The following is a 17,407-nucleotide window of genomic DNA, read 5'->3' on the forward strand; positions in this document are numbered from 1 at the left end:
TTGTTTACCTGCCGCGTCCACAGGTTCGGCAGATCGCAGCTCCCACTGGTCGCGGTTCGCCGCTCCAGGCCAGTGGGGGCTGCGGGAAGCAGCGGCCAGTACATCCCTCAGACCGCGCCGCTTCCCGCAGCCCCCATTGGCCTGCAGCGGCAAACTTGGCCAAACCTGCAGACACAGCAGGTAAACAAACTGGCCTGGCCTGCCAGGGGCTTTCCCTGTCCAAGCAGTGTCCCAAGTTTGGGAAACACTGATGTATGGCATAAGGAATATTGCACTGCATCCAGGATAGGGATGCATCAGGCTGCATGTATCCAAGTTGAAAACAATGAAGCCACTTTGAATACGTAAATGGTATAGTGAGTTGTGGCAAAAGTAGAGGTAAATTGCCTATCATTTTAATCCTTCTAGAGTTGTTTCCATTTTAGCAATAGCATGACAAATCCATTACTTTTTTAAGCTTCACAGTAGCTGGACACTTGGGAATAAATGTGCTCCAACTAGCACAAGAAGGTGAAAACTGTATCTTCCTGCACCAGTGGTGGCTTTTCTGCCAAGGGGGCATTTATTCCAGGGGAAGAGTAGAAGGTATTTCACCTCCGCCTTCCCTAGTGATTTACACCAGGGTGTGCGATAGGTGTTCCTCAAGTGTTGAATCCTCCAGGTACCTTGATCTCTCCCTCAGAACATACGGGTTCAGTTTTGGGGCAGGTTACTATTCATAGAATCATAGAATATCAGGCTTGGAAGGGACCTCAGGAGGTCATCTAGTCCAACCCCCTGCTCAAAGCAGGACCGATCCCCAATTAAATCATCCCAGCCAGGGCTTTGTCAAGCCTGACCTTAAAAACTTCTAAGGAAGGAGATTCCACCACCTCCCTAGGTAACGCATTCCAGTGTTTCACCACCCTCCTAGTGAAAAAGTTTTTCCTAATATCCAACCTAAATCTCCCCCACTGCAACTTGAGACCATTACTCCTTGTTCTGTCATCTGCTACCACTGAGAACAGTCTAGATCCATCCTCTTTGGAACCCCCTTTCAGGTAGTTGAAAGCAGCTATCAAATCCCCCCTCATTCTTCTCTTCTGTAGACTAAACATCCCCAGTTCCCCCAGCCTCTCCTCATAACTCATGTGTTCCAGTCCCCTAATCATTTTTGTTGCGCTTCGCTGGATTCTATCCAATTTTTCCACATCCTTCTTGTAGTGTGGGGCCCAAAACTGGACACAGTACTCCAGATGAGGCCTCACCAATGTCGAATAGAGGGGAATGATCACGTCCGTCGATCTGCTGGCAATGCCCCTACTTATACATCCCAAAATGCCATTGGCCTTCTTGGCAACAAGGGCACACTGTTGACTCATATCCAGCTTCTCGTCCACTGTAACCCCTAGGTCCTTTTCTGCAGAACTGCTGCCGAGCCATTCGGTCCCTCGTCTATAGCTGTGCATTGGATTCTTCCGTTCTAAGTGCAGGACTCTGCACTTGTCCTTGTTGAACCTCATCCACCCAATGGACTAGTGTTGCAGTCTTTCAGCCTACCTACCTGCCATCTACTCTGCTTCTGCTGTATCTGATATTATGGTGATGGGGACCACATAAGTATCTAGATAAAGTGGAGTTTTTGCCCCTCAGGAATTCTGTTATGGACCAGCCAGCTATAATTGATTAATTTGGACCTGGATTTCCATTAATACAGACTCAGTCATTTCTCAAATCTTCCTCTCATTCCCTCATCATTCTGCAGAGCAAATTATAGACTTCAATCAGGGCTCCATAAACCAAGAGTTTTTAGATGAGCCCTTGTATAATGGAACTTGGAATCAGAAACCAGGTGCTGCATCTACATACCTCAAAGGAAAGGAGCTTATTGCTATTCTTCTCCTCCCCCCCCCCTTTTATAAATGGTAGTCCTGAGTGAATACAGCCAATGGGAAGGAAGAAAGAAGTCTTAACATGTAGGGTCAGGGTAACTGCACTTAGGAACTGGTTCAGAGCAATAAAAGATGTTGACAGCTAAAAACAAAAAATAGGAGCAAGGAGAGTACAATGAAAAAGTGGGGTAAGCCTGTGACTCCCCAGTAAAGTTCCAGGCGCCCTTTAAGGGGCAGGTTCCAGGCAACCCACAGTCAAAAAGCAGGTGGCTGAGATATACACATGAAGGCGTTCTGATGATGCTAAATATAGGAAAAAAACAAAGTTCAAGTGGTTTTGTGAAGTCATAGCACCCTTGAAATGGATGTACAGACTTGAAGTTTTCTTGTGTTGTGTTCTACAAGCTTGAATAATATCACATTTTAACAGATTTATTTTAAAAAATCATATACAAAATACCCCTCTGCAGTGCACTTCTATTTTTATAAAATCAGCTTTTTGTAGATGATTTTTGCTATTGCAGTTTTGGCTCCAGATACTTATGAACAGCTCAAGGTTTTGACGTCTGATGTCTCTGCCACTGAGCATCCATTTCATTCACATAATGCCAACCTACTGGATAAATGTTGTAAAATATTCAATAGCATTTTCCCTCACATTTTAAAAATATAAGTAATGGCCTCAGTATCACAGGTATGAAACACAGCTTTCTGGTGCATCGTATTTATTAAATCCCCCTCTTACTTCACATTAACTGGCAGTAGACGTTTTGATATTCAGAAGCCATCAAAGGTTCCTTTCCTGATTACATCGGGTGAAACAATCATTGTGACAGTTACAGGTAATGGTATTCGGAGGGCATGGCTCCAAGGGTTCATTGTTTTTTTGAATGTTTACCTCACCTGACATATCCATCTTGGGTGCCATTGTGATTATTCATCTGTATATTTAAATAAAACGGGGCTAAGAAATAAGATCATAAGAATGGCTATACTGGATCAGACCAATGGTCCATCTAGACCAATATCCTGTTTTCCGACAGTGGCCAGTGCTTCAGAGGGAATGAACAGAACAGGGCAATTACTGAGTGATCCATTCCCTGTCATCCAGGCCCAGCTTCTGGCAGTCAGAGATTTAGGGACAACCAGAGCATGGGGTTGCATTACTGACCATCTTGGCTAATAGTTAGTGATGGAACTATATACTCCATGAGCTTATCCATTTTTTTAACCCAGTTATACTTTGGCCTTCACAGCATCCCCTGGCAATGAGTTCCATGGGTTGACTATGTGTTGTGTGAAGAAGAACTTCCTTATGTTTGTTTTAAACCTACTGCCTATTAATTTAATTGGCAGATCCCTGGTTCTTGTGTTATGTGAAGGGGTAAATAACACTTCCTTATTCATTTTCTCCACACCATTCATGATTGTGTAGCGCTCTATCAGCCCCCTAATCTGAACAGTCCTAGTCTTCTTAATCTCTCCTTGTATGGAAGCTGTTCCATACCCCTAATAATTTTTGTTGACCTTCTCTGTATTTTTCCCAATTCTAATATATCTTTTTTTGAGATGTGATGGGGCAACCGTCCCACACTGGCAGAGAAGGAGTTAATGTCCCTGGGGAGGTTGCGCAGGAAGCAGCCAATAGGAGAGAGGCTGCAAGGAATAGCCAATCAGATCCCAGCAGGTCCATAAAAAAGGGAACTGCAGGGCAGACTAGGTCACTTTCCGATGGGAGCCCAGGAAGTAAGGACTGCATCCCTGGAGGGCTGAGAGAACTGTAAGCACTTTGGACAGAGCAGTGGCTGGCGCCTGGGACTGAGCAGCTGAGGCCCTGAGATAAGGGCGAAGAAGATGCTGGGACCATGGGGAAGTGGCCCAGAGAAATAGAGTAGCATTGACTGAAGTTACAGAGGAACAGCAGGAGGCTGCTATTTACAGGGTTCCTGGGTTGAGGCCTGGAGTAGTGGGCAGGCCTGGGTCCCCCCCACTTGCCACTGGGAAAATGGCTAGACTGTTGGACAGAGATATCTTCCTCCCTCCACGGAAGTGGAAAACACAGACGATGACCTAGCTGGAGGGCTGAGTCAAGAAGAGGATGCTGTGGTCCTGGGAGCTGAGAGAGGAGCCATATACAGGAACAGAGACAGAGTGCCGGTGTGAAGACTGCAGGTATGGGCATTGGCCTTGAACTAATCCCCAACATGAGCAGGAGGATGCGCCAGGCTGTTGATGAGGGCTACACCCCATGACTGGTGATCAGAACAGCATGCAGTATTCAAGTTGTGGATGTACCATGGATTTATATAGTGGCATTATGATGTTTTCTGTCTTATTATCTATCCCTTTCCTAATGGTTCCTAACATTCTGTTAGCTTTTTTGACTGCCACTGCACATTGAGTAGATGTTTTCAGAGAACTGCTCACTATGACACCACTCAAGAAAAAGATCTTGGAAACAGCTAATTTAGACCCCATCATTTTGTATGGGTGACTCTGTTTTCCAATATGCATTACTTTGCACTTATTAGCATTGAATTTCATTTGCCATTTTATTGCCCAGTCACCCAGTTTGTGAGATCTCTTTGTAACTCTTTGCAGTCAGCATTGGACTTAACTAGCTTGAATAATTTTGTATTGTCTGCAAACTTTGGCACCTCAGTGTTTATCCCTTTCTCCAGATCATTTAAGAATATGTTGAACAGCAGTGGTCCAGTACGGAGCCTTGGGGGACCCGGTTATTTACCTCTCTCCACTGTGAAAACTGACCGTTTATTCCTACCCTTTGTTTCCTTTTTTTAACCAGTTACTGACGCATGAGAGGACCTTTCTTCTTACCCCCATAACTCCTTACTTTTCTTATGAGCCTTTGGTATGGGAACTTGTCAAAGGCTTTCTGAAAATCCAAGTACACTATATTCACTGGATCACTTGTCCACATGTTTGTTGACCCCTCAAAGAATTCTAATTGTTTCGTGATGCATGATTTCCCTTTAAAAAAGCCATGTTGATTTTTCCCCAACGTATTGTGTTCATTTATGTGTCTGATCATTCTGCTCTTTGCTGTAGTTTCAACCAGTTTGCCAGATACTGAAGTTAGGCTTACCAGCTTGCGGTTGCCAGGATCACTTCTAGATCCTTTTTAAAATAATTAGCATTATATTAGCTATCCTCCAGTCATCTGGTACAGAGGCTGATTTATGTGGTAGATTACATACCAGTTAGTAGTTCTACAATTTCATATTTGAGTTCCTTTAACACTCTTGGTTGCATACCTTCTGGTCCTGGTGACATATTACTGTTTAATTTATCAATTTGTTCTAAAACCTCCTTTATTGACCGCTCAATCTGGGACAGTTCTCCTGATTTGTCACCTAAAAAGAATGGCTCAGGTGTAGGAATCTCCCTCACATCCTCTGCAGTGAAGGCTGAGGCACAGAATTTCTTTAGCTTCTCTGCAATGGTCTTGTCTTCCTTGAGTGCTCCGTTAGCACCTCGATTGTCCAGTAGCCCCACTGGGATACATCATTCTTTCCATATAAGAAATAGGGGCGAATGAGAAATGGAAAATTCTGGGTTAAAGAAGGCTTGATGTTATCAGATAATTAAATTAAACTGCACAGCAGATAAAAACACAAGATAAAATGGTATATCAGTGTATACATATTGTAGATGGATCTGGTGGCACCACCTATTAAGGTTGCCTGACATGTCCCATTATAAGACCATTTACAGTTGCTTATTACTTTGACAAACGTTAACCATTTGGGCTGAAATTTTTCATGATGGGTAACTGCCTCAAGGAGAATTATTCTAGAATTTTTTCAGCCAAATGGTGTAGTAGTTTCTTGGAATGAGGCTAGGAAAAAATATGGTGATTGCCCATGTTAATTCTGGTGACTTTCTCTTTGAGAAGCTAGATTGCCCCCATGCGTTAGAGAAGAATTTGAAATTTGGTAGAGAGTCGTCTTTGTGACAAGGAGACCTGGAGCAGCGGGGCAGCGGGGAGACTGGAAATGGAGGCTGACAGTGGGAGAGAAGACAGAAACTGGGACTGGGAGTTGAGGGGGAAACTGAGACTGGCTGGGCAGCTGGGAAAGCAGATGAGAATGGTCCTGGTTGAGCAAGGAGATTGGAAGTGGCTGGGCAAGGAGACTGAGAGCAGGGAGGGAAACAGATTGGGTGGGGGCCTGGGGAGCCAGTGGGTGGGAGGAGCAGACAGATCAGATGAGGAGCCAAGGGGATTTGCTGACAAGGATAATGGGATTAGACTGGGAGACAGGGAGATGATCTGATGAGGCAGTGTGTTACTGTTAAGGAGACTGGTACTGGGACAAAGAGCCAAGGGTGGGTAAGAGGCGGGACTGAGACAGGGGCAGGTTGTAGAAGACAGGACTTTTTGGGCCAAGCTTGGTGGGGAATGGATAAAATGACAGGTGACCACTAGAGAACACTCCCTCTCAGAGGATGGAATAGAACCCAAGATTACTGAGTCTCACCATTCTTCTACTGTCAGAAGTATCTGTGCAAACCACTAGTAAAGTGTGTCTCATCCTTTTCTAGTGCCACATAGAGGATGGCAACCTACTACTGCTATCAGTTACTCCATTAGCTCAACTGGCAGAAGTCTGTGTAGTGGATCTAAATGTTCCAACCTTGCTGATAATGTACCATATGGCCATCATTATAGTGGCCCATAATGGAATTTTTGTTTTCTCAGTTTATATTTTTAAAAACTTAGGAAATTACACTCCAAAACAACATTAAAATAACATTATTAAGACTGCAATGTTAAGCATTCAAAAGTTAGGAAATGCCAGATTTTAAGTTGCTTGTGTTTCTCTGGTGCAAATCACTGTAGTATGAGTGCTTCATAAATATTCATAAATTTATTTTCATAATACCCCTGTGAGATAAGATCTGATCCCCATTTTACAGATGAGGAGCTGAGACACAAAGGTCAAAAGTGCTCATTAACCTTGGGTATCAATTGGAGATGCCTGGGACCTGATTTTTTCACGAGACTTAGAATGAGCACAGCTCCCATTTGCTCAGCACTTCTTCTGCAGGTCAGAACCCAACATCTCAAGTCAGGTACCCAGAAAATGAGGAACACACAAGTAGTGACCACCTGTGAAAAGTATAAGTGACTCTCCAGCATCACAGGAACTCTGTTGCAAAGGTGGGATAGACTCTAGTTCTCTATTCAGAGTACTATTCAGCAGCTTTAATCTTTTTCTTCTTTCAATCCCCTAAGTCTAACTTCAACAGCTTCCAATTTCTGCAACAAACAGAGCAGTGGTCCTACAGACATCAGTCTTCTTCACTACTCAAACCTGATATACCCCCCATGCCATGGTCCATCCTGTGCATTGAGTGAGGCAGGGGTGCTGTGGAGTAAATAGTACATGATCATGTAATTAAAAACAGTATCATAATGCATATATACAAGGGATACGAATTAAGGTTGTACATCTGGCATTTCCTAACTTTTAAGTGGTTGACTTTGAAACCTTAATGTTATTTTAATGTAGTTTTTGTTGTCTGTAATACAGTAGTACAGGGAGTTTTATAGACCAGATTGTGTCCCGCCCTAGCATGGGTGAATGCGGGGAACTGAAGTGAAAAAGGAACCTTCTCCATACAATGGCCAGAATCTGCAGAAGCCTCATCATGTGCATATCACCACAGAGATGAAGGGAAGTAGACAGGGCCGTCTGTCTCATCCTTCTGCAGCAGCCTGCAAAGCAGGCGGTGTTTTGGAATAGCAGACTATCTAACCCAAAAGGGGGTGGTGCAGCATGCACATTTGCATAAAATGCTGTGTGTATGTGTAGACAGACAGATATGACTTAATGACAATAACTGTTGCTTCCCACGGTGACCAATTCTGTTTCATTCTTTCCTTGTGCTTTCCTGTCTTTCTGTCCGTCTGTTATCTCATCTTATATTTGGATTGTAAACTCTTTGGGGCAGGGACTGTTGTTCTGTGCTTGTATACCACAATGGTACCCTGGTTCATGACTACGGCTCCCAGGTGTTATGGTAATACAAAGAACAAATCATAATAGTAATATGAAGAAAAAATAGAAATTGTCACTAAAAACTGAATTTCAATATCTGTAGGAAACAGGCCTTTCTTAAATATTGAACTGAACTATTAGTTACATAGATTATGGTTTTGTGTAAGCCTCAGAGTTGGTAATAATTATGACCGTTTGCTGTGTGTATTACCCATCTAGAATGCAAGAGAGGAATGCAATTTGTTCACTATCTTTGTTTCTTTTAAGTGAATTTAATGTTTTTGTATTTTGCAATTTACTAAAGTGCTAATAGTTTATTAAAACAGAACATTAAATTGACCTATATACCTGTGTCACAGAGCTGTTGTGAAGATTAATAATTAGATAATGTTTGTAAAGCACTTTTCATAAGTGAAAAGTGCTATAAAGTGCTTAGTATTATTATTACAGCATGATAGAGATCACAAAACACAAGTGAATTAGCTCTAGATTTAAGCCTTATAAGGCAAAGCGTACCAGGGGCAAAATAACATTGCAGTTATTTTTCTAACATCCAGCGCTTCATTAAGTACCACACAGGGTTATATAACTCTGTGAGACTCTAACTTTGTAAAGTTCAGAATCATAGCAGGAAAAGTTCTCACGGGTTTTGCAGGCAAGATTTGTATGTATGGCCTTTAAGGTCACTCAGAGTTCCTCCAGCTATTAGGAGCTAACCCCTCCAGTTACATGTGAGGACGCTGCTGCCTGCTTTGGCTCTCCCAAAGCGAACTCCTCTAACAGGGCTGCTGCTGTCCAGGCCAGCTTGCAAGCACTACTAAATGCAATGTGCCAGATCCCCAGCTGCTGGAAATCAGCATAGCACTGGGCTTAATACAGTTATGCTGACTTCCACCTGCTGAGTATCTGGGCTCTATTGCAATTTAAAGCTCTTGCTGAGCTTTCTTACCCAAAATCCTTCCCACCAAAACAGTCTCTATTAAATCCTCAAATTCTTACTGTGGGTGGAAAAATAGGAACCACCCCACTGAATCTGTCACTCCTCCCTTGGAGTGAACTCAGATCTTTTTCAGAGCTTGAGAAAATTCTGTTAACTCCTCCCTCCCTTCTTGTTCCTCCTCCTTCACTATCTGTAGCTGGCAGTCTACTACCACAGTCCTGGGGTTTCCTGATAGTGCAGACCCTGAGGACAGGTTGTTCTCTTGAGTCCAGTTCTGCTGATCACATGCACACTATTGTCTTCTGCACCATCCCACGAAAAGTCCAGAGGCACAAAATCCAAAAGTAGCCTCAGAGGCCCAGTCTGGTTGCTCGCTGTTTTACGGAGGAGGGCAATGGAGTCATCACTCCCAAGAAGAACATTGTTGAGGGTGAAGAGGGGATGTGCGTGTGTCACAGCCACCTAATCAAGAAACATGATATAGGTGTGTGTATGTTGGATGAGAGTGGAGCCTCCTTTCCAAGAATAGTGAGAAGTCAGAGCACCATTCCCAAGGTTAGTACTGTAGGGGCTGAACTTCTCCACACAGAAGTTTGGGTGGAGTCTAGACCTGCTAAGCCTCCCTGGAAGTGTGCTTCTGCTGCTGCAGGTTGGGAAGGGGAATGCCCTCCCCTCCACAACAGGGATAGACTATGTTAAGAGGTCCTCAAAAGATTTTCTGTTCTCATAAGTTCAAGATAAGCGTCTGAACCAAACCAATCTTCCAGATGTTTGGAGATTTAGCCATCACTAGCTCTACACTGTTATGTCTCTTCCCTCTGGATTTCTCCACTTTCAGGCTGTTTGACTTTTCCGCTCTTCCACGAGCAATTAGTATTAGGTCTGTCTCACCTGGAGGTTGCTTGTATGGAAGCTTCCTCTCTGCAGAGCAGTAACAACTCTTTTACCATTGTCTGGGCTGGCTTTGAGGCATGCCCTTCTCTCTCTTTCCTCTGCCACCAAAATAAAAATAAAAAGCAGCAGTCACTGCTGCATTAAAGAAACAACTTACACACATACACACCATTTAAAAAAAAAGAAAACATTTATCATAGTATTGTGTGCCTGCTCGAAATATGGGAAATAACATGGTAATTTTAGAACAACAGTATTTTTATTTCCTTTTTAAAGGTAGGTGTGTGTGTGTGTGTGATTTGCTTAATAGGTGTGAAAGTGTCAGATATCACGAGTCAAACAGACTGATTTGTAGTGAGCATTGGAGAGGAACCAGGGATAGTATACGCTGTTACCAACGATACAGGGAAATGAATGTGAAAAATTCTAGAATCTAAATTTAGGTAAATAAATTAACTGATTTTCATGGTAGCTTTCTGTTAAATGTTCCCATTTTCATGTGCTGGGCCAGCTAGATGGAGAGAACTTCAGGGTCTCCATGTGTAGATAAGCAGGTGAAAAAAGCCTATAGAGAAGAAATAAGCTCCACCTAACTAAACTGGAACCAGGTGAGACAGAAAACTGACACACATTTTGGGGGATTACTTATAACAGAACCAGGGGGAAAGCTGACAGGTGCTTGGGATCCCTCAGGTTGTATGAAGACATCTGCTAGGGATGTCAGTAATGCAAAGGTAACTCTGTATCCAGTAGTAAATTATAGGACAGAAATTATAGCCGAATGGGAGGAGGACAGGTTACAGAGGCATATTTCAGGAAAGTAACAGTGTCAGAGAAAGGAATTAAACATAGGCATGCAGCCAAAAATAAAATTATATAAATTTCTGTCTACCAATGAGAGAACCTTGAAAAGCAAAAATAGGTGAACTAGAATGCCTGGCAATGGAAGATGAGCAGCCTTGACATAATATGCATAACTGAAACATGGTGGAATGAATGGAATATTGTAATACATGGTTATAACCTAGGACAGAGCGGATGAATCAGTGGAGTACTATAATACCAGCCTATAAATTGTGCAGAATAAGGATAAGGGATTAGTGCTGCATCTAAAGATTTCATAGAATCTAATAGGAGAACATTTCTGAGTGGAGAGAGCCGTTCCGTAGTTTGGCTACAACTTATGTTGTCATTCCTTTAGTATTGTGGTCTTAAATACATGTCAAGCTTGCACAGAGCTTTGGATGAGTGCCCCTTGGTCTGGAGTTATTTTTAAACAAAAATAAATAACAGCATCCCGAGACATAAGTGTACAAAAATATAGTGATAGATTATACTATCTGTCTCCTGGTCAAGAAAATGATATTGAGGGCCTGATTCTCATTTACACTAAGGTCCCCTTCTACTGCTTTGGCATTTCACATATCTATTGCCAGAGTATAAAAGGGTGTTGGTGTAAATGAGAATCAGGCCCTGAATGTGCTGCTGTGAGGGAGATCAAAGGGATACCTGAGTCTAATAAAGCTGTAATGGGTTTCATTGGTTATATGTCACATCAGGGCAAGGTTTAGAGAAGCAATTTCTTGACACTCAAATTATTGTTTCTTGGACCAGCTAATTCTAGAACACACAAGAGGAAAGTATTCTCATTTTAGTCCTAAATTACACACAGGCGTTGGTTCAAGAGTAAATACAGTCAGCAATAGTGGCCACAATATAATTAAGTTCCATGTCTTCAGGGGAGAGATTGTATAAAAACTATGCCACTTAAGAATTCCCTAACACTGGAGGAATCTACCACCAGCTGGTTTAAGCCAGTTATAGGACTGATTGTGCCATTTGAGTGGTGTTAAGCAGATTTAACAGGCTGGAAAATCTGCCCCACTGTCTTCAGTTTCAGTAGTATTATAATTTAAAAAAAATATATAGCAGAAATAAAAGTAGTCCAAAGGACAACGAAAATGGGTAATGGAAAGACTTCCATATGAGGAGAGATTGGAAAGATTTAGACTGCTTAGATCAAAGTGGAGAAAGGTATATGCAGCATGATGATGAATTGCACAGAGAAGATAATTTAGGAAGGGACATTTAATGAAACTGACAGGCAACAAATTTAAAACGCATAAATGCAATACTTGTTTATGCAACACATAGAACTCATACCACAAGACATCATGGAAGCCAAGAGCACAGGATCAGAAAAAGGTAAGACATTTGACTGGATAATGAGAGACTCCATGAATACTCTGGATAGGATAAAGAAGAAAATAAATTAGGGATATTAACCCTCATGTCTTTGGGCATGAGACAGGCACTAAAGCCTAGGTCCTCAAAGGTATTTAGTGTCCTAACTTCCATTGAATTTAATGGGCATTAATGCTTATGTACCTTTGAGGGTCTGGGACTAACTGATGAGGTTTGCAAGAAACTTCACTTATAAAATTGATTATTCCATAATCTTCCATTATGAAGATTTTGCACCTTCCTCTGGAGCAGCTGATACTGGCCTGGTCTAACCCAGTATGGCAATTCCTGTGTTCTGTTGTGTGGCTGTCATGGGGACAAGAGGAGATGTGGCAAGAGTGCACTGCTCTCCAGTGCTCCTGAGCCGGCAGAATGGACCCTAAAATGGCGTAAATTAAAGTAGACCTGTGACTGTTCTAACTTGCATGAGGGGCTGGTTCAGCTCCCAGCCACACCCAGGGTTGGGGAGGCAGAAAGGTCTGTTACAGCCACCTTTGCTTCCCTTCTCCTTCATCTGTGCCAAATGTGTGCTCAGGGCAGCTGCTGACTGAGTCCTAGATTCCTGCCATCCTATCACATTTTCTGTCTCCATCTTCTCCTTAGAAGCTTTTAAACTGGAAAGCACATGGCACAATACACATCCTCCAAATCAAAGCAAGAAGCTTGCCATTTAAAATGTAAAGAATTTTCTTTAGCATTGCTTAACCCTCTGACTGCTGTAGACATCTCTAAGTATTGCCCTACTGTATGTATTTGTCTGGCAAATTGGAGAAGCAGCAGCAGCTACACCAGGGATTCTCAAACGGGGTCGGGACCCCTCAAGGGGTCACGAGGCTATTAATGGGGATTCACGAGCTGTGAGCCTACACCCCAAACCCCACTTTGCCTCCAGCATTTATAATGGTGTTAAATATATAAAAATGTATTTTAATTTATAAGGGGGGGTTGCACTCTGAGGCTTGCTATGTGAAAGGAGTCACCAGTAAAATAGTTTGAGAACCACTGAGCTACACTGTATTCATTATCCATATGATAGAGAAGAAGAAGCTGCTTCTGCAAAGCCTTCTTTTCATACTTTGTATCACTAAAAGTAGCCAATTAATTAGATTCCATGGTTACGGCTATTGTAATTTGTGCTTATTTGAAGTGCACAGATAATAATCAATTGTACACTCTTGACTACACTATTAATAGTTTTAATACCCACATTTTGTTTACATTTTGCATTATAATGAACACTTAGCCATTGTGGTTTTTAACATGGAATTCAGTGAATACTATCTCCATGTAATGCCCTTGCCATTTCATTCTGCAGTATTAAGTGTTGTTTTTCTAGCAAGATCTTGAAATGTGGGGCATTATGTATGAGTTATGCTAATTTGTTAGGGCAATGAATACATTAATTTCATTAGTAAATGGCCTCAAAGCAATAATTACCAGTGTAGGTGTGTCAGAAACGATCATGTTCAGTTTTGCCAGTTAATTATTAAGATTTTGTTCTGAGGGACCCAGATTTGACATCCAGCTTCAATTTAGCCATAAATAAAACTCTGAAGTATGTAGGGATGAAGAAATCAAGCCAAGAAGTCATTTTGCTCTTACACATTACTACTTTTGTGCAATTCTGACTGCCAATAAGATGCCAAAATAATAATGAAAATAGCAATTGCACTTGGTCATTCCTCTCATCTCGTCTTACGTTACAGTATGCTGAATTATTCAAGGTAATATTGCTTGCTAGTGTGGTATTACATTTGAAATGGCTAAGTTTATTGTTAAAGTTGATTTTTTTAATGGTGTTTACTTCTAATGCCTTAATTGGGTTTCTAAGTTATATATTTCCACTTCTTGAATTTTGTAGGGCTAACACCACAAAAAAGACTAATGGTGGCATCTGTGCACCTGGATTAGTTTCTGTAAGTGTGACATTATTTTTAATTAAAGCAGACCTAATGGGGCCATCTAGTAAATCTCTGTTCACTAATAATATGCTTTTAGGCATCTTATAACTGAATTATTTCCCAGGAAATTTTGGAAGCCTCCTGTATTGTGGTGGTATGCATTTCTTGATTTATTAAAATGACAGAAATAATGGTTCTCCAACTTTTTATTTTGTGGACCACTTGATAAGAGAACCCTTCTCATTGCCCATCAGTCCTCGTCACAACATCCAGTCCCCTACTCCTTGCGCCACAAAATATTTCACTGTAAAGACCACTGTAGAATAATGCTGTAAAGATAGAACTGACCAGCTGATGGGTCAGACTCACCATTAGATCAGTCTAATAAGTGAGCACAGTACCCAGAAGTCATCTACTACAGGACAGGCCCAACAAATAAAGTAACAGAACACCACTAGCCATCAAGTTCAGCCCCCAACTAAAACCTCTCCAGCGCATCATCAAGGATCTACAACCTATCCTGAAGGATGATCCCTACACTCTCACAGATCTTGGGAGACAGGCCAGTCCTCGCTTACAGACAGCCCTCCAACCTGGAGCAAATACTCACCAGTAACCACACACCACACAACAAAAACACTAACCCAGGAACCTATCCTTGCAACAAAGCCCGTTGCCAACTCTGTCCACATATCTATTCAGGGGACACCATCACAGGGCCTAATAACATCAGCCACACTATCAGGGGCTCGTTCACCTGCACATCTATCAATGTGATATGTGCCATCATGTGCAAGCAATGCCCCTCTGCCATGTACATTGGCCAAACCGGACAGTCTCTACGTAAAAGAATAAATGGACACAAATCAGACGTCAAGAATTATAACATTCAAAAACCAGTCGGAGAACACTTCAACCTCCCTGGACACTCAGTTACAGACCTAAAAGTTTCATTTATTCAACAAAAAAAAACTTCAAAAACAGACTCCAATGAGAAACAGCAGAACTGGAATTAATCTGCAAACTGGACACCATAAAATTAGGCTTGAATAAAGACTGGGAGTCATTACACTAACTAGTTTCAGAGTAGCAGCCGTGTTAGTCTGTATTCGCAAAAAGAAAAGGAGTACTTGTGGCACCTTAGAGACTAACAAATTTATTTGAGCATAAGCTTTCGTGAGCTACATTGGATGAAGTGAGCTGTAGCTCACGAAAGCTTATGCTCAGATAAATTTGTTAGTCTCTAAGGTGCCACAAGTCCTCCTTTTCTTATTACACTAACTAAAAACTATTTCCCCATGCTAATTTCCCCCCTACTGTTACTCACACCTTCTTGTCAACTGTTTGAAATGGGCCATCCAAATTATCACTACAAATTTTTTTTCTCCTGCTGATAGTAGCCCACCTTAATTGATTGGTCTTGTTACAGCTGGTATGGCAACACCCATTTTTTCATGTTCTCTGCATATATATATCTCTTCCTACTGTATTTTCCACTACATGCATCTGATGAAGTGGGCTTTAGCCCACGAAAGCTTATGCTCAAATAAATTTGTTAGTCTCTAAGGTGCCACAAGTATTCCTCGTTCTTTCTGCTGTTACAGACTAACACGGCTACCACTCTGAAACCAGTAAAAGTTTTGTTATCTGGCATGTTGCAAGAATGGGGGGTGCCAGTTAGTCAAATATTCTGATTAACTAAGAGTTGGGTGAGGGAGGGGACTCGGCTGGGGGTGTGGGAGGGGGTGCAGAGCACAAGCTCTGGGAGGGGGTTTGGGTACAGGAGGGGGCTCGGGGCAAGGGGTTGGGCCACGGGAGGGGTTTCGGGTGCCGTATCCAGGTGGCCCTCACCTTGGGCAGCTCCCTGCTAGCAGCAATATGTCCCTGCTGCTCCTAGGTGGAAGCATAGCTAGGCAGTTCTGCATGCTGTCTCTGCTGGCACGCACCGCCCCCGCAGCTCCCATTGGCCACAGTTCCTGGCCAATGGGAGCTTCAGAGACAGTGCTCAGGGTGGGGTTGGGGCAGTGCACAGAGCCCCCGGGGTTGTTCCTCTGCCTAGGAAAGCAGAGATATGCTGCTGCTTGCGGGAAGCCATACTGAGCCAGGTAGGGAGCCTGCCGGCCCCACGCCAAGCAGACTATAAACCAGACTTTCAATGAAGATCAGAAATCCCAGTTTATATAGCTTTCCAGTTGGTGAAGTGCCAGATATCACAGCTTTTAGTGTACTCTGCATAGCTTACCCTGACCCTGTTTCATAATTTCAAGCAGGATCAATGTGCCCTGCATCTTGATATTGCATCCAGCTTCTTATATTTACAGAATGATTGGATTTCTAATTATTGCTTCACATTTTTGCACAATAGCTTCCATTCGGCTAGCTGGTTTGGAGTGACTGTTTATTCTGGGGCAGATGTAACATTCAGATGCAGCTGATCACATGATGAGGTCTGGCACAGTCATCTGGGCAGCCTGATCATATTTCTTATTCTCTCTGGCCCCGATCCTGTGAAGAGCAGAGGACCTCCTGCACTGGTGCTGAGCAACTTCATCTCCCATTGATTTCATTGAGAGTTGAGGACTCAGCACCTGGCAGTACTGGACTTCTCTCTGGGCAGGTAGAGGTAAACAAATAACCTTTAGCCTTGCCTTATCCTTTAGAACTGCAGTCTTTCTCTCCCCTTTTTTTTGGTATGATCTCTTTAATACTAAAAAAAATAAAATTTAACCAAACTAATAGCGCAAGTCAGAAGGTCGTCCATATGGTATAGTATGTGCAGGCTCAAGCATACAAGTTTGCTGTTGCAGTTTCTGCACTCCTTGTGAAAACAACATGTATTCTGGACATTTTTTTTCTGCTACAATATTTGGGTCTTAGATGCTAAGGTAATAAGATTCCTTAATTAACTCAAATTGTTCCTTGTTCCCCAGTCACCCACCCAGAGGAAAAAATAGGCCTTCTTTGTATTTATCCAGCAATGAAAATGGAATGTATTGACAGGCAGTGTTTAGGCAAAACTAGAGTGGCACAGATCTAGCAGAGTAATTTAGAATACACAACAGGAAATTTGGAATATACAGTAAAAAGTGGACAAAAATTCCCTCTTACATTTTAAAGCTGGAAGGATAAGTCCAGTGGGAAATGAGAGGGTTTTTGTAAAGTATCAGAATATTTTTTTCATGATCAAGTCTAAACATTTAAGTTTTCCAATGAATCTGTTTACCAGCTAGTTAGTTGGTTTCCCTGCATATTCTTATTCTTGTCATTCCAGGATGAAATTTACACTTTCTAAGCTTTAACGTAATATTTATGGCAACTTTAATAAAAGTTTAGTAATGTCAAGGAGCTAGTTGCAAAGATGTACTTTGCACTAAGCCGCACTAGAAACTCATTTACTTACAGAATCCAATGTTAAGTAAAATAAACAGCTTTGGTTTCTACTGACATTTTATAGCCACCTTAAGGGAAAGGTGGGGAGGGCGGTTGTGTTGCCATGTGGGTTTAATTCATGAACTTCCCTGCAAAGTACTCAAA

At 42.2% G+C, this 17,407-nt stretch overlaps 1 protein-coding gene across 1 annotated transcript in view; it reads left to right on the forward strand.

The window, feature by feature from the left end:
- The window catches only part of LOC311524719 (uncharacterized protein), a 195,666-nt gene that overhangs the window by 44,467 nt on the left and 133,792 nt on the right, over positions 1-17,407 (forward strand). The gene's annotated exons all lie outside the window — the stretch shown is intronic.

This window comes from Lepidochelys olivacea, assembly GCF_965140295.1.
Source record: "Lepidochelys olivacea isolate rLepOli2 genome assembly, chromosome: 8".
NCBI lineage: Eukaryota > Metazoa > Chordata > Testudines > Cheloniidae > Lepidochelys > Lepidochelys olivacea.